The sequence below is a fragment of the Myodes glareolus genome, chromosome 9 (assembly GCF_982192425.1).
Source record: "Myodes glareolus chromosome 9, mMyoGla1.1, whole genome shotgun sequence".
Classification (NCBI taxonomy): domain Eukaryota; kingdom Metazoa; phylum Chordata; class Mammalia; order Rodentia; family Cricetidae; genus Myodes; species Myodes glareolus.
Genome location: NC_142034.1, coordinates 65,747,422 through 65,767,862, shown reverse-complemented (window position 1 = coordinate 65,767,862; position 20,441 = coordinate 65,747,422). Strand labels below are relative to the sequence as shown.

The following is a 20,441-nucleotide window of genomic DNA, read 5'->3' as shown; positions in this document are numbered from 1 at the left end:
TGTCAGAAAACAAGGTCTGGTGCTACAAAGCACTTGGTTAACCTGTCTGGAGCTCTGAGTTAGAACCCCAATAAGACAGAGAGAGAGAGAGGGAGAGGGAGAGAGGGAGAGGGAGAGGGAGAGAGAGAGAGAGAGAGAGAGAGAGAGAGAGAGAGAGAAACCCACACTCTTAGCAGTGACAGACAATGGATCTTGACAACACCGGACACCCAGGGTGACTCTCAGACATTGGGAGCAACAGGTGAATGTTATCACTATCAGTATAGGAGCAATGTGAAAGCAATGGATAGCTCAACATTTCTCTTCAGTGAGGGAAATTAGGAGGATGTGTGTGGTTAATTCTGCAGCCAATGGAGATACCAAACACAGACCAGAAAGTGCCTTTTAGCTTTCTGGGATTGTCATTAATATTTCACATCTGCATTCATGCAGAGTTTTTTACTGCATTGTGAGCAACAGGCCTTATAATTGTGCTTGTGGTCTAGGTTTACACTGAAAAGCTGTCGCTAGTGCTAGAACTGAGCTGTCAGCAGGGTGCACCGACTTATGACTTACGAAGCTTCTTTTCATTGTCCTGTTCAGTGCTCCAGATTGTTCTCAGGAAGCGACCCCACTTGACCCCTTTGTATCACAGTCATTCTGTTCTTAGAATTCCTGGCTCAGGAACTGTTGTCCAAAGTTTATTAGAAACTGTTAGCCCCTAAGGTGTTCAATGATAAAAGTTAAGTAGTCTGTGTGCACTAAGAAAACGTATCCCAAGGCACAACTGACTGTGTTCTCAACATCATTTCTTTTCTTATTTCTTTTTTATTTTTATTTATTTAGTTATTTAGTTTTCAACATCATTTCTTATTTATAGTTTATTGAGATGGTGATGATGATGATTCTTAGACAGGGTCTCACTCTAGCTCAGGCTGGCCCGGAGCTCACAGCGATCTGCCTGCCTCTATCTTCTGAGTACTGGGATTAAAGAGATTATTTTATTTAAGTAACAGTGATGTATATTTATGTAAACCATTTATAGCCTTCTATTTTCTTTTTATGATTCACTTATTTACAACTTATGTTCCAATTCCTCATGTATATAAGGCATTTCATTTTCCTGTTGCCGAAGACACACACACACACATACACACACACAGTCTTTCTTACCTCATTCTTTATCACTTTTTCAGCATGGGTCTTTTTCAAGAACAAATACATGACAATAGCTATGGATGGCAAAATCATTTCAAATATTTGAAAACTGTTTCCCCTTTTCTTTTTATTTATTAATTTATTTTTATTCTTTTGTCTTTTATAAGTATATATTATAGGGCTAATATCTTGGCATTGGGTAACATATCAGAGTTGGTTCTCACCCTGGAGAAGCTGAGCCCCACTCTCTCGGCAGCACTTCATCTAAATGTGGGGCCTTGGGAAATTTATTCTCATCTGTATTGGGATGTCAAATGCTGTTGTCATTATTCTGATGGGAGAGGGGGAGAGGAAAGGGAAAGACTGGAGAGAGCTTGGGGGAGTGGGAGGGTGGAGATGGAGGGGGCGGATATAGGAGCAGGGAAGAAGATACCTACATTAAGGGAGCCATTTTAGGGATTGCAAGAGACTCGACTCTAGGGGGGATCCCAGGTGTCCATGGGAATGTCCCCAGCTGGGTCCTTGGGCAGCAGAGCAGAGGGTGCCTGAACTGGCCTTGCCCCACTATCACACTGATGATTATCTCGAATATCACCGTAGAATCTTCATCCAGCAACGGATAGAGATAGAGACAGAGACCCATTTTCTTATTATTGTTTCAAGAGCAATTTTTGTGTGTTTTATTTATTGTTTGGAATTTCAGGCTTTTATTATTTTCTTTCAACTCCCCCAATCCCCTCTGCTCTTTCTCCACCTTCCTAGCAACTCACCTTCATATTCTTCCTATTGAAAAGAAAAACCAAACCCAAACAAAATATAAAAAAGGCAGAGTTCAACCTCTGTTGGCCAACAATCCCTCAGCACTGGGCAGTTCTCTGTGCTCTGTACAGCAGCGGGGCACTATACTATGACGTCATAATGCATGTGGTCTAAATGACTCAGTGTGTGTATTTCAGGATGGAATTCTCTGATAGCTGTATTACTCCGTTTTTTTAATCTCTTCCATACAATCTGATGCCAAATTTTTTGTGTTACCATTTTGCCAACCCTTTACCGTCTCTTTACATTGCCTTTTATTTCTGAATTTTTACAAGTTTTTATACCGTGTTGGGAAATTTGTAATCCTGAAGTTGAGGGTCCATTACTTCCAAAAGCATCTGAGGCCATAGACTACATCTGTGTTAGTTCCAAGAAGTATTGTCTAGTGAAAGTAACATATGTGCTGTTCTATTACAACCATATTAAAATAGAGCCTACCCATCACTAGGTGATTATTAATAATGTGAAGTGGTTTAGGCTACTGCAGATGCAAAAAAAATGACAGATAAAATTCTGCTACTGTCCAGTTTGATCCCGTGCTGGTTCAGTCCCAGTCCAGGTAGATTTGATGAGCTCCCATTAGCTCAGGCACACTGTCTCAGTGGGCGGACAAAGCCCTAGTGATCCTGACTTCTTTGTTCATATTCTCCCTCCTTCTGCTCTTTAACTGGACCTTGGGAGCTCATTCCAGTGCTTCGATATGGGTCTCTGTCTCTATCTCCATACGTTGCCGGAAGAAGGTTCTATGGTGATATTCAAGATAGTCATCAGTCTGACTACGGGACAAGGCCAGTTCAGGCACACTCTCCTCCACTGCCCAGGGTCCTAGCTGGGGTCATCCCCATGGACTCCTGGAAACCCCTCCAGAGCCAAGCCTCTTACCCACCCCAAAATGGCTCCTTCAATTAAGATATCTCCTTCCCTGTTCCCATATCCGTCCTTCCTCCATCTCAACCATCCCACTCCCCCAAGCTCTCCCCAACCCTTCCCTTATCCCCTCTCTCTCATCCTCTCCCCTTCCCTCCACCCCACCCCATGCTCCCAACTTTTGGGGCAGACAGAGAAGCCAATGATAATGGCACTGGGATTTGTCTCTACTGCATGTATGACTTTTTGGGATCCTAGTCTATTGGATGCACACCTTCCTAAGCCTGGATGTAGCGGGGAGGACCTTGAACTTCCCAAAGGGCAGGTTACCTTGTTCTCTCTTAGGACTGGAGTGGGAGGGGAGAGGGTGTGAGGGGGGAAGCAGGTGAGAAATGGGAGGAGGGGAGGAAGTGGAAATTTTGATTGGTATTATTTATAAAGTAATAAAAATTTTAAAAAAATAAAAAATCAACCTTATTTCAAAAAGAAAACTTAGGTCTTCTCAAGTTCTCTCCAACATACAGCACCTTAAACATAAAGAGTGTTTATTATTGCTCCTTCATCAACAAAATTTGATCTGAAGAGCAAAAAGGTTCTGATCCCAGTGATTTGTTAAAAGATGTCAAGCTTAAAGCCATTATTGCTGAATTTTTTAACCACAGAAAATGGTGAAGTAGATTGAAAGAGATAATATTTTAGGTACTTTAAGAAAGGTAAGATCAGAGAGTACAATATCTTCTGATATTTGTGCATTTATCCAGAAAGTTCAGCACATATCCATAACAATCAAAAGTCTAATAAATGTATACTTACTACCGGAAAAAAATTCTGCTACTGTGGTAATTCTAACTCAACCAGTCAGCCGATTCAATGTTTGTAAAGATATTTTCCACTTTTCAATTTCAAAACTTTAAAATGCTTTAGTCTCATAGTAAGCAATCCATCATCTCTGTGTCTCAGCAATGATCTCTCTGTGGTCAGTCAAGATCAAACACATGCCAAGAAATGTAGAACTATTTCGGATGTTTCACGGGGTATTTAGAGCCAGTGTTTTTCAGGGCTTGAGTCCCGTGCAGATATGGAGAAGCGAGGCTCTGTGTCAGCCTACAGCAAATATCACACGGTTCCTCAAAGAAGAAAAAGAACCAAATCAAATTCAGTCAGTTAATTTTTATTTATCTTTTTAAAATTTTATGTGCATGAGTGTTAGCCTTGTATGTATGTCTGTGCGACACTTGTATACCTAGTACCCATGGAGGCCAAAATAGAGTATGGGATTTCCCTGAAACAAAAGTCACAGACAGTTGTGAGCTGTCATGTGTGTTCTGGGATTTCAACCAGTGTCCTCTGAAAGAACAGCCAGTGCTCCTATCTGCTGAGCCATCTTTCCAGCTCCGAGTAAGTGATTTCTTATGCCATTGTACCTTTTTCTCCTCATTAATCTTACGTGAATAAGTTAATTCTAATTCATAAGGATTGTAAATTTCTTTGCAAATATGGCAGAAACCTTAATCCCTACATAAAATTAAAACTGAAAGGTGAAATAAGTAATGAAAAAATTACACTATATTTGATCAATTCTGACACAGTAAATTAGTCATAAAAGTGAATGGTTTCATTGCCAAAAACCTAAGTTTAGCCCATCAAAATAAAGAATATTATGAGAAGAATAAAATTTTTAAAAACAAAGTAAATAAGCAAAATAATTTGTAGTGCACATGTTTATCCTGCAGTTCTGAAAAATTTCTCCTCCTACTTCCCCTTTGTATTAATTTTATATTATTGTCCTTCATATTTGCATTCACCAAGATATTAAGAGGAAAGAATTTGCAGACTTCAATCGTGGGAAATGTGCAGGAGTAGGGAATTTGATTCCTTGATTTGATGATTCTGCATTTCTCAACATATGAAATCGTAATATACAGAATGGAAGAGGGATTGCACTAGAGCTATTCCAGAACAATCTATCTCATACGTTAACTGTCATTTCCTTTCTCCCCAAGGGCAGTCCTCATCAGACCATGTCCCTTCCAGATTGTGTCTGCTCTGATGGTTCAATCTGAGCCATGGAAATGGGAAACCACAGCTGGGGGACAGACTTCATCTTGGTGGGTCTTTTCCAGTACGGCCAGATGGACGCTCTCCTCTTCACAGTCATCACCATCCTCTTTGCAGTAGCTCTGATAGGCAACATCACACTGGTCCTCCTCATCAGGCTGGACCGGAGACTCCACACCCCCATGTACTTCCTCCTCAGCCAGCTCTCCATTATAGACATGATGTTCATCTCCACCACCGTGCCCAAGATGGCAGCTAACTTCCTGTCAGACATCAAGACCATTTCCTTTCTGGGCTGCGAGATCCAAACCACTGTGTTTCTGACCTTGGGTGGCTCTGAAGCCCTGCTGCTGGGCTTCATGTCCTATGACAGGTACATAGCCATCTGCCGGCCCCTGCACTATCCTGTGCTCATGAGCAGGAAGATCTGCTGCTTCATGGTTTCCTGTGCCTGGAGCAGCAGCTCCTTCAATGCTTTAGTTCATGTGCTGTATGCATTTCAACTTCCATTCTGTGGATCTCGGATTGTTAACCACTTTTTTTGTGAGCTTCCATCTCTCCTGCCATTGGTGTGTGAAGACACATCCCAATATGAGCACACAATCGTCTTGAGTGGCCTTGTCATTCTGCTGCTCCCCTTCCTGGCCATTCTAGCTTCCTATGCTCGTGTGTTGGTTGTTGTATTCCAGATGCGCTCAGGGAAAGGGTAGAGTAGAGCCCTGTCCACCTGCTCCTCCCATCTGACTGTGGCCAGTATGTTCTATGTTACCTCTCTCTCCACTTATGGCCAGCCACACTCCCTGCACTCTCCGTCAAGGGACAAGGTTCTGGCTGTGTTTTACTCAATCGTCACTCCTGTTCTTAACCCTTTTATTTATAGTCTGCGTAATAAGGAAGTCATGGGAGCCCTGAGAAGACAGATGGGATGATGGATATTGTGACAGAAAGCATGGCCTTGTGTTGCCTTGTGGACTGATCTAAAAGCTGGTCTTTAACATTAACTGGGAAGACGCCAGGATTGATGTTCCAGGGGAAGTTCATCAAGTTGTCTGACTAAATCAACAAGAGCAGGAAACTTTGTCCTCCCAGTGTCACATCGAGTTGATGGCCTGAATCTGAATGTTGGCTCTGAGGGAGATCAAGGGCGTTGTCTTTGTCCCTGGGATCTCTGGCTGCCTGGAATCCTGGGTTGCTTTCCACAGAGCTTTACCACCTTCTGCACTGATGCAAGGCACCATGTCTTCTCAGACTGTGTGAGTCAGTATAGTCGCCTTCTATGCACGTGCCCACCTCTTGTACTAGAAGCTCTTCCTGCAGTTTATGAGGACAGCTGCATGTGTGAAAATAATTTACAAAAATATGAAATATTTTATGGCTTTCCTTTACAGGGACAGCTATTACATAAGACTGTGTGTCTGCTCTTATACTATACCATATTTACGGACAATTCTGAAAGATATAGAGGCAGAGATATCTTACTGTTTCTTTTGATGCTTGTGCGACTATCACCAGGAGAATTAGTGTTACTCTTTCTCCTAAGCTGTTTAAAGATGTCTTGCTGACTCCCCTTTATTAATACCTTTCTCCAGAATTCACTAATGGCGTTGTAACAAGCACTATAACGGATCCTTCTGTCAGCACAGACTCTGTCTCTTTCCACACACCCCTTTATGCTGATTTCCCAGCATTATGCCAGCTTGTGAGCCGGGCATTAGGGCAAACATCCCCAGGATGCTTCTGCTTTAGAAATCCATAGACAATTTCTGTGTTTTGTCCATGGTTAATATACAATAAAATTTTGAGAACATCAATATTATTTCAAGGAAATCCCTGAATATCTTTTTAAGAATTAGATATTTTGCCCAGCAGTGGTGTCACATACCTTTAATCCCAGCACCCTGGAAGGCAGAGGTAGGTGAATTTTTGTGATCTCGAGGCCTTCTTGGGCTATATAGTAAATTTCAGGGCTACACAGAGAAGCCATATCTCAAAAGAAAACAAATAGATTTTTTTATACAGTGTTTCTCTATGTTGTCTTGGCTATTCCAGAGCTTTTTTTGTGGACCAGAAGGGTCTCAAATTTACAGAAACTCTGCTACCTCTACCTCACAGGTGCTGGAATTAAAGTTGTGAGCTAACATGCACAGCTTCCTCTCTCTCTCTTTCTCTCTCTCTCCTCTTCCTTTTTCTTTGCTTTTTTTGTTATAATCACTGGCTTTTGTTTTTGTTTTAATTTAAGTTAAACATCCTGATGAACTACCTTGTGGATGCTGGGAATTGAATCCAGGTCCTCTGGGACTGGAGAGATAGTCCAGTGATTAAGAGCATAGCCTGCTCTTCCAAAGATCCTGATTTCAATTTCCAGCAACCACAGGGTGGCTCACAGCCATCTGTAATGAGATCTGGTGCCCTCTTCAGGTAGAGACCTGGTCAGTTGTCCTCATCAACTTAGACCATGAAACTCAATATGCAAAAGTTCAACAGAACCGCCATGTTCAGACTGCCCATGCATGCTTCAGTATTGTCTGGGCATAAATTTAATTCAGTTTTTCCTCTGGATGAGCAGTCCGTGCTCTTACCTTCTGATTCTACTCCCCAGTCCCCAAATTCTTAAAATATTCAAGTTATTGTTATGGAATCCAAGAAATAATACATGGAAAAGTCTATTCACCGAAGTACTGTTATAAATAACACAACAAGTAATTTTCAGTTTTAAAGCATATCGGCTGCAAGGCTACAGAGGTGGCACAGCTATTTTTTTAAAATATATACAGTTTATTGCATGTTCACAATGAGTCAATAAAGCTGCTTAAATTGTCACCACCTCTAGGATTATTGAATGTACCTTGCTGTGTGCCACAAGCATTGTCCTCACCCCTCTCTGCACCAGGACTCTTTGCTATACAGCTTCTCAGCCCAGTGGGAAGATGGCTGGTTTCATGCTTGACTGAATTCACAAGGCTCCCCAGAAGGCTTGAGCTGAGAGTAGATGTGATGTCACTGTAGGGCTGGTAGGTTGGTTGGCTTGTGCATCTCTGCTAACACTTTGAGAACACGCCTTTCCCAGCCTCCTGGAGGACAAAGATGCTAGGAATACAGCCAAGTAAAGTGGTCACCTATGCAAAGGTCAGTCACTGTAGCCAAAGTCAGTCATCGCAGTCAGGGTCAGTCAGAAGCCACAGAAGGCTCAGGGTAAGTGTGTCCAGCCAAGATCAGCAGAGCTGTCCAGCTAACTACAGCTGACCCCAGAGAAACAAGCAATAAATAACTATTTTTGTAGGAATATATTTATATTAAAAGAAAAAATCCTAAAATAGCTTACTGAAATATGTATTTTTGCTCAACAACGATTGAGAATTTTACAAAGTATTAGATTATTGTTTAATTCCTTTCTACTGACTCTTTTTTATTTATTTATTGAGCTATACATCTTTCTTTCCTCCCTTCCCTTCCTCTCCCCCCTCCTTCAACCCTTTCCCATCGTCCCCATGCTCTCAATTTATTCAGGAGATCTTGTCTTTTTCTACTTCCCATGCAGATTAGATCCATGTATGTCTCTCTTAGAGTCCTCATGGCTGTCTAGGTTCTCCGGAATTTGTAGGCTGGTTTTCTTTAACTTATGTTTAAAAACCACTTATGAGTGAGTACATGTGATAATTGTCTTTCTGTGTCTGTGTTACCTCACTCAAAATAATGTTTTCAAACTCCATCCATTTGCCTGCGAATTTCAAGATGTCATTTTTTTTTTCTGCTATGTAGTACTCTATTGTGTAAATGTACCTCATTTTCCTTATCCATTCTTCGGTCGAGGGGCATTTAAGTTGTTTCCAGGTTCTAGCTATGACAAACAATGCTGCTAGAACATAGTTAAGCACATGACCTTGTGGTATTATTGAGCATCCTTTCGATATATACCTAAAAGTGGTGTTTCTGAGGATGGCACAGCTATTAATATCACTGGCTGCTGTTCTAGAAGGCCTCAGTTCAGTTTCCAGAACCCATATGAGGTAGCTCACAACTATCTCTAACTTCAATTTCACGGTGTTCAAGGCCTCTAGTCTCCAGGACACCAGCACTGATGTGCACATATCCACACCCACACTTACACAAAATTAAAATAATAATAATATATATGATATAAAATATTTTAGAGGTTCATTATTGCTTCTTTGTTACTGATGTCAATAACTAGGGTGATAGTTTTTTATGATACTTAGACCTTTTCTTGGCTCTAATAAAAACTGAATTGCCTCCATGAACGTCTCATTTTGGTTATTTTGTTTTCTTGTAGTTTAATGTATTCCATAGACTCTCTCATAATCGAAAGCCTGAAGTTGCTAAGTATCCTCAGAACTCTAGCCTCCTGCATTCCCCATCGTTGCAATTTGAGGGTGATCTGTCCCTACAGATTCCTGCATTGGAACGCTCAGTCCCCAGACAGTAATGGTGTTTGGGAAGACTTGGAACCTTTACTATAGGGAACCTCAATGAAGTGGGTCACTAAGTCTGGGCCATGAAGTTGTGTTACCCTTTGCCCTACTTCCTGTTCTGTGCTCTGCTTCCTGAGTACAGACGCAATGTGACCAGCCAGCCTTCTGGCCGTACACATGCCTTCCTTGCCTGCTTCCATGTCTTCCCCATCCCGATGGCTGGATTCTTCCAGAACTGCAAACTGAACACCTTTCTCCCTCGAGTTGCTGTCATCAGGGTGACTTAGCACAGCACCAGGAAAAGAAACTGAGATGGAATTGGTGCCAAGAGACAGAGTCCTTGCTGTGAGAACCCTAACAGGGGATCCTTTGGACTCTGGCTTGAAGGCAAGTTTAGTTCTTTGGAGTAGAAAGGCATTAGCCTGGAGGAGGAACGTAGTGCGCCATTCTGGTGGAAACTTGGGGACAAGAATGCTGACAGACACGTGGGCAGTAGAAAGCTAGCTTAGGAGATTCCAGAGACGACAAGGACTCTACCAGAAACTAAGCCCCAGTCATTTGTGTGATCTTTTAATCAAAAATCTGGTTTAAGCCCATGTCCTGAGAACTTGAAAAAGGTTAAATTTTAAAATCTATTCTTTCTTCATACTATACATCTCAACCATCGTTTCCCCTCCCTTCACTCCTCCTATTGGCCCATCCCCCACCCCAACTTCTCAGCTTGCCCAGATTCACTCCTCCTCTGCATGCCTTCAGAAAAGAACAGGCTTTCAAAGCATATCAAGCAAGCATGACAAAACAAGATACAATAAGACGAGGCACAAACCCTCTTATCAAGCGTGGGCAAGGCAATGAAGTAGGAGGAAAGGGGTCTCAAGAGCAGGCAAGAGAGTCAGAGACACCCCCACTTCTACTGTTAGGAGTCCCACAAAACACCACTTAACAACCAGAACATATATACAGAGGACTTAGCGCAAACCCGTGCAGGTGCCATGATTTTGGCATCAGTCTCTGTGAGCACCTAGGTCATGTCCTTCTGCTGCCTCTGAGCCCTGGCTCCTGCAATTCCTTCTCTTCTTCTTCTTCTGTGGGGTTTCCTTAGCTTCGGGGTGGGGGAGGACTAAGTGGAGATCTCTAATTTGGGTTCTCACTCCAACTGTTATGTGGCTCTGTGGTCTCTGACTCTGCTTCCATCAGCTGCTGGAGGAGACCACTCTGATGATAATTAGGCTAGGCACTGATCTATGAGTATAGAAGAATATTATTAGGAATCATTTTATTGATTTTTTTCTATCCTAAGTCTCTGAGCTAAGCAGCTTCCATTTCCTGGCCATCCTAGTAGTTTGGGGCCTGGGCTCATTCTCATGGCTTGGGTCTCAAACTAAACCAGTAATTGGCTGTCACCCCAACAAGTTCTGTGCTTCCATTGCTCCAGTGTATCTTGCAGGCAGGACAGACTGTGGCTGGATTTATGTCCCAGTCCCACCATTGGAAGTTACCTGGTTACAAAAGATGGTCAGTTCAGGTTCAGTATCCTCCATTACTCAGAGTCCTCACTAAGGGTCACCCTCATAGATTCCTGAGTTTTCTACTGCACTAGATTTCCATTGTCCTTCCAATGCCCCCCAATTCCTGTTGTCTCTCCCGCCATTCCTTCTCCCCTAATCTCCCCTAATGGATCCTTCCTGTTTCCATTCCCACAGACTCCAGGTTCCTCCACTTAATTCATTCTTATTTACCTCCCAGGAAGATTCCTGCATTCCCCTTAGAGCCCTTCTTGCTGCTCAGCCTTCTTGGGTCTGTGGATTGCAGCATGATTATCATCTTTTACCTAACAGATAATATCCACTTATAAGTGAGTACATAGCATGTTTGTCTTTCTTGGTTTGAGTTAGAGTGAGGTTAAATTTAAGGAAAGTGGACTAATTGGTTTTGGAGAGGAAAGGTGTAAGAGCAATCTTAAAGTTTATGCAGTGTACACAAAGGGAAAGCTATTATAGTTTTTAAAGAGGTTAATGACATCAAAGAACAACTTGTTGCTTGAAAAAGTATCTTTAGTGTAAATTTCTACCTATCAAACTCTCTGAGTTGTAAAGAAGAAAATTTACAGGAAAAGAGAGCCTGAACTGAGTTCTTGCTCCTTGAGAGTGGTTGCCTAAGAGATGTTTCGCCAGAATCAGAACTGGAAGCAGCTGTGGTCTAGTGGGACATGCTGCAGACAGGCTCCATGCCCAGCTGGCAGCAGAACTTTGCAGAGTTCTCCACATGGAACTCGATTTGAAGGCAAGAAAGATGAAAAATGGGGAGGGTGCATGGAAAGCAGCTGAGGTCAAGCAAACCTGCGGCGTGGTCATAGTCCCTGCATGAAGATGTGAGGGTGAAACCTGGGCTGTAATGGAGATGCCAGGACATTGGAGATGCCAGACTGTGACACATCTGCTGAGGATACCTGTGGACATGTTGAGGAGAAGTCCCAAGACCGAGGCCATGTGTGCTAAAGGCAGCCAGTTTGAAGCAGTGGGGACTACCTATGCCTTTGGAACTGAGAAGATTCCAAGTCTTAGATGCCAGACATGGAACTGCATGGTTACGTGTTTGCTCTGCTGGGTTTTGATCATGATCTGATCTTCTGCAGCAATGCATTCATCCTTCTCCTTTGGATGGGAACTGTGTGTTACATACCATTATATATTGAAGGTATTTATTTGGATTTTTTTTATTTTATAGAGAGCTGCAATTTAGAAATTTGTTGTGAGATGTTGTTCTGTATACGTGTTGCGGTTTTTTGGATAATGAATAAATCTGCTTTCGCCTCTTGTAGGGCAGACTATAGCCAGGCTGAAAGAGATAAAGAGAGAGAGTAGGCAGAGTCAAAGAAATGCCATGGAGCAGTAGCTGCTGAAGAAGAAAGAGGCCAGAACCTTTACTGGTAAGCCACAACCTCGTGGTGATACACAGAGTGATAGAAATGGGTTAATTTTAGATGAAAGATCTAACTAGGATTTAGATTGGCCTAAGTCTTTGGCCAAACAGTGAAGTTCTGTGTGATTATTTTGGTCTGGGCAGCCAGGAAACAAACAGGCAGTCTCTGCCTACAGAAATCCCCTTGAGCCGGGCGATGGTAACATGTGCCTTTAAACCCAGCACTCGGGAGTCAGAGGCAGACAGATCTTTGTGAGCTTGCAGCCAGCCTGATCCACAAGAGCTAGTTCCAAGTCAGGCTACAAAGCTACAGCGAAACCCTGTCTCGAAATACAAAAGAAGAAGAAAGAGAGAAAGGAAGGAAGGAAGGAAGGAAGGAAGGAAGGAAGGAAGGAAGGAAGGAAGGAAGGAAGGAAGGAAGGAAGGAAGCGAGGAAGGAAGGAAGGAAGGAAAAAAGAAAGAAAGAGAAAATTGTCTTGAGTCTCAGAAGAGCATCTGGACTTTGGACTTTTTGAAAGTTTGGGATGTTAAAGATGATGGGGACATTTGAAACTGAAAAAAATATACTTTGTATCAAGAGATGGCCTATGAGAACCAGGCATGTTATGTGGAGGTTTGAATGAGGAATGTCCCCCAAGGACTCAGGTGTCTGAATAGTTGGTCCCCAACGGCTAGTTCTTTTGCAAAAGGTGGAATCTTCATGAGGAAGAGCGTCACTGGAAGAAGGGGGTCACTAGTGATGGACTTTGGGCTTTTGTAGCTTAGCCCTTCTTCCTGTTCTCTGCTTTGCCTCCAGAGTACAGCCTTCCGTCAGTACCACCACGGCTTCTCTCCCTGATGCTATGTCTTTCCTCCTTGATGGTCCATATCCTTCTGGGTCTGTGAGCCAAACTATATCCTTCCTCCCTTAGGCTGCTTTTTTGCAGTGTTTATCACAGCAACCAGAGAAAAAAATGAACATACCTGTGATTCTGAATTTGGGTCTTACTATATTTATGTTATCACCGAATGTACTGAGATTGGGAATTTTAGAAAATTTACTTTCAGGTGTTGTCAACAATGAAACAAGTTGCTCATGCTGTTCACCATTCCTCTGGAAACAGTTTTTTACTCCATTTTTTAAATTTTTGTGGTACTGTCTATTGTCTCAACAACTTACTGTTTTGGCAGGGGTCTAATTTATTTGTTTGTGAGGGTATGTGTCTATATGGGTGAATGTCAGCATGATGGGGAGGAGGCGTATGGGTCTGTGCACACACACAGGAGACAGGAAGGGGTTGTGTCTCCTCTTTCATTACTGTCCACTTATTTCTTTGAGGCAGAGGCTCTCCCTGAACCTGGGGTGCAGGTTTGCTCAGTTAGCCTGGAGACCAGAAAGCTCCTTTCGTCCTCCTTTCTCTGCGCTGCTAGGAATTGAGGCTACAGGTAGATGTGAGCAGGAGGCATGGTTTGTGGTATCTGGGTGCTGCGATGCCAACTTTGATCGGTCTTGTGGTTTTGTTTCTGAATGTTTTCTTCTGTAGCTTTATCAACCCCCTTCTGCAATCCCTAGGGTTTCCACATGGCGGGTTGTGGGAATCCTCCAGATCGAGTATGAAATTGTCTCCCCCCTTCTTTTTTTGATTTTATTTATTCTCTGTGTCTTTTACATCATCTGTCTTGATCCCATCCATTTGTTCATCCCTTCACATCCACCCTCTAGCCCTGCCCACTCTCCAAATAATGCAAAATTTAAGAGGGAAAAAAAGATAAACAAACAAACAAACAAACAAATGCAAAGTGAAAAGCCTTTAAAATCTCAACATGGAAGCTGCAGTGTGACACAGTGAGTCACGCTGTGAACACCTTTGTCCATAGATCTTTACTTGCAAAGAGTCACTGGTTTTGTTGGAGGGCTCTAGTTTCTACTACCCTATTGATGCTGGGCACTCGTTTGGGCTGCTTCTGGATATGCTGTTGTTGCCTTGTGTTGTTGAGATCCTACAGCTTTGGTCTGCAGGTCAGGTTCCTTCTTGTACTCCAGAAGATCATAGATGGGGAGGATGGAGGGCAGGGTCATGTCTTATACCTGGGTCTGGAGTGGGCAGCCATGTTCTCATCAACAGGATGATCTCTGCTGTTTACTTGGAGGCTGCTGTTCATTTCCCAGCTGCCCAGACCAGAAATAATCACACAAAAATTATATTAATTACAATACTGTTTGGTCAATAGCTTAAGTGTATTTTTATCTAGCTCTTACATCTTAAATTAGCCCATTTTTATTATTCTGTGTATTACTATGAGGCTTGCGGTTTACCAGCAAGTTTCCTGAGCACATCTGTCTCCTTCTGTCTCCCTGATTCTGCCTTCTTTTTCTTTGTATCCCTTCCAACCTGACTATATTCTGCCTTGCTATAGGCTGAAGCAGTTTCTTTTGCTAACCAATGGTAGTAAAACATATTCACAGCGTACAGAGGGGAATCCCACATCATCTCCCCTTTCCTGTCTAAATAAAAAGGAAGGTTTTAAATTTAACATAGCAAAATTGCATATAGCAATATGGGTATCCAGCAAGGATTCCAGTTATAATGTTTATATCTACTTTATTTTTATCATATCTTTAATTATCTATAATTTTATCATATCATATAATTAACAATAATTATAACTATCTATTCTGCAGCTCCATCAAAGACTCCAGAAGGATATAATATTACCTAAGTAACCAAGAAGTGCATTGTAAGCAACTTCCAAAACTCTAGAATTGACAGAGACCTCTCACTACCTGAACAGTCACCCAAAGTCCTTCTGTAATATTGGTGCATGCATCTTCATCCTACAGGTTCATAGATTCTGGCTGACTTTTTCATGAAGCAGGAAATATGAAGATCTCTCATGCCTTGTACTAGCAAGAATCATCAGTGGCTTTCTTCTGTGTCCTGCAGAATGTCTGGCAGACTCTTTCATGAAGCAGGAACCCTGAAAGACTGTCTCACCTTCTTTTGACAAGTTCAGAAGTCATTTTTCTGTGGGTTATGTAGGTCCAGTCCATACAGCATGCCATCAAGCAGTCCAGGTAAGAGCAGTTTCTTGCCCAAATGGCCAACGAACTCCATAAGGCATCCTCTTCGATGCCCATCATCCTCTTGAAATAGATTGGCACTCCCACAAGCAGATGTGTCTCATTGTCATGGAAACTCTTAAGTTCTTAAAACATTTAAATGCCATATTCTGTAAGTCTGTGAAAGGTTTTAAGAATACCTATCCATCTGAAATATATCTCTGGTCATCTAGAAAACCTAACTAACATGACTACAAGCTTGACTATTATAGATGACCATTTGTTAATCGGTATCTCTTAATTATACATTACATTTTTAAATGAGTTGCACAGACACACTACCTTAATCAAGAGCATAAATATACATATAACAAAATTGACCTTAAACTTCTATAAATAAACCATGATCCATACCAAGAGATAATATTCATCTCTATAGCATATCTCTCTTTAAATATAAACAAACATTTATTAGCAATATTTGGGATTTGGGCTATAGTTATATCCAAACTGCTTCCTGCTTTTTATTGGGCAAAGTAATTTTAGAATTCACAGAAACCTCTGAAGGGGTCCTGGTCCATTAAATCACATTAGTCTGGAAGGAATCCACAGATTCTCATTCTCTGCGGAAACAAAAGTAGTACCTCTTTTCCAAAGCAACATATTCTTAGACTCAAATTTTGATGTCAAGATACCTTTAAAGTATATATGTTGGATTAGCTTAGCAGCCCCCAGAATCAAATATCTCTCTGTACTTAGCTCATTCACAGTCAAAAAATTCGAAGAAAACACAATAATATACATAATCCAGACTCTCTGTGTGTATTCCATCTTTATGTGGCTTATTCTTTTTTACTCCTTTACTCTGTAGACTATTTAAAAAAACATTTACTACTTTTTATAACTATTTCTTCTCTCTTCAAGCCTACATACATTTATCCAAGACTGTGACCCATTTAGAGGTCTTTTTCATCTGAATCAGTCTTCACTGCATATCTGAAAATATTCTTTGACCAGGAACAATTTTTTTAAAATGTTAAGCAGGCATGGCTAAGACCAACTCCAAGGCCCTGCCTTTTGTCTTCACCCAGTCCAACATGGAAGAGGCATGTTCATTGCCTCTGAGAGCTATGCACATTGCCCCAGCTTCAGGGTCTCAACGGGTCTATGTCACCCTAAGCAATTTGTAACACGCTGCTCACAGACCCCATTTATGTGCTCAGCCTCCTGAAAGATCCAGGGCTGCTCATGCAACCAGCACAAACCAGAAAGCCCTCCAGAAAGAAGCGGTGCAGCTTTTGCTGCCAGTGCTGCGTCAGGAAAACCTCTAGGAAGCCCTCCCTAAAGAAGCAGTGCAGCTTTTGCTGCCAGTGCTGAGTCAGGAAAACCTCTCTTAAAGGAACCACAGTGTCCATGCTCTCCACCAGCAAGAGAGTCCATCCAAAAAAAAAAAATGTGGCTACTAAGAAGCTGCACTAAACTCTGTTCTTTTGTGTCTAGAGTTCTCTCAGGTTTTATGTGGATGTAGTCAGCCTATATTGGAACACCAATCTGTTGATAGAGACTACTTGTTCATTTCCCAGCCACTCAGATACAAAATAATCACACAAAACTATATTAATTACAGTACTGTTTGGCCAATAGCTTAGCATATTTCTATCTAGATCTTACATCTTAAATTAACCCATTTCTAGTATTCTTTGTATTAGAATGATGCTTGTATTTTACCAACAAGGTTCTGGGGGCACATCTGTCTCCTTCGGCAGTTACATGGCATTTCCCTAATCGCACCTTCTTTTTCTCTATATCTCTACACACCTAACTATATTCTGCCCTGCTATAGGCTGAAGCAGCTTCTTTTATTAACCAATGGTAGTAAAACATATTCACAGCATACAGAAGGGAATCCCATATCACGGCTATGCTGCCCACATAGAGTACAGGGCAAGCTTTCCTGTGTGTTGCTGGTGGACAATGGTTCAGCTCCCCTACCCTTCCTCTCTCGTCTCTTGGATAGACCACTGTTCCATAGGATCTGAATCATTGTGACTCTCTCTCCCATGAACCAATATACCATACCTCTGCTCACAACAACAATCCCTCTGACAGGTACTGCAAGGTTCCAGGTGGGCCCATGTTCTGCCCACTCCACTACTCCCCCATCCCAGAGTTCAGAGCTGTGCACAGGCCTCCTTGTCCCACTTAGGTCGCCCTGGTGGTGTGCTGGGTCATGTTACCCCAGCACAAAGACATCACCATAGTACCCAACGACCTGGTGCCACATTTTCCTGGTTCATGTATTTGGCTACATGGCACAGGGTTAAGGGATTATCAGGACTCCTGGATGGGGTTAGGATGTTTCCAGTTTGTGGCAGGACGGGTACTGACCACCCTTAGTACATGGCACGTGGGAAAAGTGGAATCCTCCCATTTTCTGATTACTAAGATGATTATTATGATCAATACTGTGGATTTGTCTTTTCACATTCTAGAAATGTCATCAGCTTAGAGATCATACCCAAACTCTTGGTCAACATTCACTGAAAACTAGAATTTCCTGCTGTTGATACCTTTATAAAGTATTGTTTATAAAATGGAGAGAAAAATAGTTCAAACTAATTAATAGCATCTGTTACAACAAAGGGAAGGAAATTCAAATCATGTGTATTGGCTAGGAGCATAGGAGCCAGCTGCTCAAGCTGTAAAACCCACATCAGCTTCCTGTGCATCCCAAATCCAGTCACCACTCTGCCAAAGCTTCCTTGTCTCCCTGAGCAAAGGGCTCAAGGATTTCACCTCAGTGTGCAAGGAAATTCATTCTACTCAATCTCACTGAAATTCCCCTTAATAAACCTTGTTACTACAGGAAGAGATTAAGTGGCCACTTGGCTACAACCTAAATTCTTCTCCATGGGGTACAATGAAGTATTAGCACATTTGAATGTTCCTGGAACTTTACGAAGTATGAATCTCCTTCAGTCATCAAGATGGTTTTTACGGATGTTACAATATCTGAAACATACTCAAGCCTGGATCATAAACTCTTTGAAACATCACATTGTTACTTTGTGCTGTGTTCTGGTGTGGAAAGTCCTTCTGTATATGTGTTACTTTATTGGTTAAAGAATAAATCTATTATTTATTAATCTGTTTCGGCAAGTGACTTAGCAGAAGTATAGTAGGCGGGAAAACTCAACTAGAGGCTGGGAGAAAGGAGGCGGAGTCAGAGAGAAGCCTTGGATTGGCCAGAGGAGAAAGACATAAGTGGTCAGCAGTAACTTTGTTGGTAAGCCACCAGCCTCAAGGTAAAATATAAAATAATAGAAATGGGTTCACTTAAGATAAAAGAGCGAGATAGAAATGTGCATAAGTTAATAGGCCAAGCAGTAATTTAGTTAATGCAGATTCTGTGTGGTTATTTTGGATCTGGGCAGCCAGGATAAATAAGCAGCCTCCCACAACAGTTTTCCAAAGGTCTGTATATTTAAGTTTGTTACTTATGAGCAGCAGAGTCTCTCACATGAACATCAAAACCAGAATGGGCCTTTACATTTTCAATTGTAACTAATTCTAGTTTGAACAAATATTTTGAGAATTGATTATGAATGCTATTTTAAATGCTTTCCTGAAATGAAATGCAGACACCAACTCTCAAGAAACACATCTTTTGTACATGGTGTATTTAATTGTGGACCAGAGACTAGTTTTCCCAGAAGGGCTGAGAAGGAAACCCGGTGAGTTCCACCCTTCATTAGGTAGCCAGACCATTGGAGACACTAAAGCACCTGAGAGAGTAAGAATAATGACAGCATTTTGTATAACTTCCACTTTCCACTGAAATTTTTAATGGAAGGTTTATTTAGATAAGGCAAAAGCAATAATTTTTAAATTCATATGTTGAGATTAGAGGCTGGAGGATGTTAGCCGTTCCTCCTCAGAAGATGCGGCTCAGGTGGATCTGTCCCTTGGAGCATATCACCTTCCTTTTCTATGTCTCTTTTATGAAAATGATCACATGTATCATGATTTCATTTAAAAGTTCCTTGAGGAAGACATAGCTGTGCTCTCTAGTGCCCATTTTTCAGTAGAGGCAAAGTAGCAGGAGCTCTTCTGTGTCTGCCTTTGCAGTCTGTTTCCCTGTAACCATCCCAGAGGAAAGGTTTATGTCCAACAAAGTGGCTTTGAACCATAGTCATTATTAAATTAGCTTTTCCATGAAATGACAGACAGTCCATGTCTAGACATCTGGAGGAAAGAGCCCATCCACATTTCCCATGTTCAAGGCTCAGGTGGGTGGAGTGCAGAAGGTTGGTTCATGGCACATTTCCTCAGCTGTCAGAGAGCTGCATGGCCAGTGAAGTACTGAGGTGAAGCAGAACTCGGGGAGAATTGTTGAGACACAACTAGACCTGCCCTGCTGGTTCAGGTATGTCCAACAGGAAACGACCTGCACAGCATACTGCATCCTTTCCTTGTAGGCTCATGTTCTGATTTAGATTTATTCCAGGCTAGAAATGTTTCCAGGCATTGATTTTAAAACCTCTATGTTGTTGAGGTGTGTGCTTGAGTCACACGGTGCTCTGCAGTGCAGCCTCTCACAGCTGTAGGGACAAAGGCTGGACTCAGGGTCCCAGCATGGGAGCACAGGTGTGGTCCTGCAGTGAATTCTCTGCCTGAGGGAGCAGGACCAGCAGAGTCACATTCTGTCTTCTGGAAGGAAGCACAACTCTTTCTCATTTTCACCTACTCAAGGGAAATAGCCACTTCTGAATCATGTTGGACTTGGGATGGCATGAAGTTCAAGCCATTAACATCTGGTGGGGAGGGTTATGGAACCCTGCTGCTGCTGCTGCGGCTGTTTGCGGTAATGACTTTGTTTTTGTTTTTTCTTCAGAGGTAGAGAAACCTGACTAGGTGATTCCCAGTACACTGAAAAAAATTTTATTCTCATATGTGGTGAAAGGAAGAGAACAGCAAATGGGGCTTTTCCAGCTCCAGCTGTTCTCAACCTGTGGGTCATGACCCCAAAGACCCTCGGAAAACACAGATATTTACCTTAGGGTTTGTGTCATTAGCACAATGACACTTATTAAGTAGGAACTAAAATAATTTCATGGTTGGGGCAGGGATCACCACAAAATGAGGAAGTGTATAAATGATCAAAGTCT

General features: G+C 42.1%; 1 pseudogene; it reads left to right on the top strand.

Moving 5' to 3' along the window:
* Positions 1-4,889: 4,889 nt before the first annotated feature.
* On the top strand, positions 4,890-6,057 carry LOC125402683 (olfactory receptor 2AK2-like; annotated as a pseudogene).
* The last annotated feature ends 14,384 nt before the right edge of the window (positions 6,058-20,441 follow it).